Raw genomic sequence first — 934 nt, 5'->3', positions numbered from 1 at the left:
GAGGATGGTGTCCACCACGTTCTCCACCTCTGTGTGCAGGATGGGGCTCAGGGATACATGCGAAGGCCCCCCACCCGGATGTAGCTCTGTGCTGGACTCCTGCCCAGCTCACCTGCAAACCTGCCCAGGGGGATGCGGTCCAGCATAGCCTTGGCCTTGTGGGGGTCGCTCCAGTTGGCCTGGCCCATGGGCGTCAGCACCACGGTGGGGTTCACTGCATTCACACGGATCTGTGCCAGGACAGGTGGGGGCTGGCAAGGTACAGGGGGTCCTGGGGGCAGGCTGGCTGACGGGAGGTGCCCCAGCTTGGCTCACCTTGTGGGGCCCCAGCTCCAGGGCCATCATCTTGGTCAGCATGTCCAGGGCAGCTTTGGTAGAACCTGTGAACAGGAACAGCGTGGGCCCACGCTGGCTGGTGTGGGGCAGGGTGTAGGTGGGGTCAGGCAGGCTGGGCTAGCTCACAGTAGATGCTGTGGTCAGGCAGTGCCCGCTGGGAAGCCTGGCTGGAGAGGTTGACGATGGCCCCTGGGGCGCCCCGGGCTATCAGGCTCCTGGCCACCATCTGGAACAGCAGAAGGAGGATGAGGCAAGAGTGCACCACAAGGACGAGGCCGTGGTCCCAGCCCGCAGGGCAGCACACCTGGGACACCTGGATGACAGCTCGCAGGTTCACCTCAAAGGACCTAGAAGCAGACAGATGACCGTGGGCAGGGACTGGGGCTCCTTAGGGACAGCCCCTCTGGCTTCGCCCCCTGCAACTACTCACCTGTCACAGGCCTCCTTGGTGACCTCCAGGAAAGGCTGCAGCAGGGCCACGGCGGCGTTGTTCACCAGCAGGTCCACGGGGCCCATGCCGCCCAGCGCTCGCTCTGTGGCCTCCCAGTCGCCCAGGTCCACGCACACAGCCTCCACCCCGGGGCACTGTGTGTGGTGG

The sequence above is a fragment of the Tupaia chinensis genome, unplaced genomic scaffold (assembly GCF_000334495.1).
Source record: "Tupaia chinensis unplaced genomic scaffold, TupChi_1.0 Scaffold000159_1, whole genome shotgun sequence".
Lineage (NCBI taxonomy): Eukaryota > Metazoa > Chordata > Mammalia > Scandentia > Tupaiidae > Tupaia > Tupaia belangeri.
Note: the sequence above shows the minus strand (reverse complement) of the source record.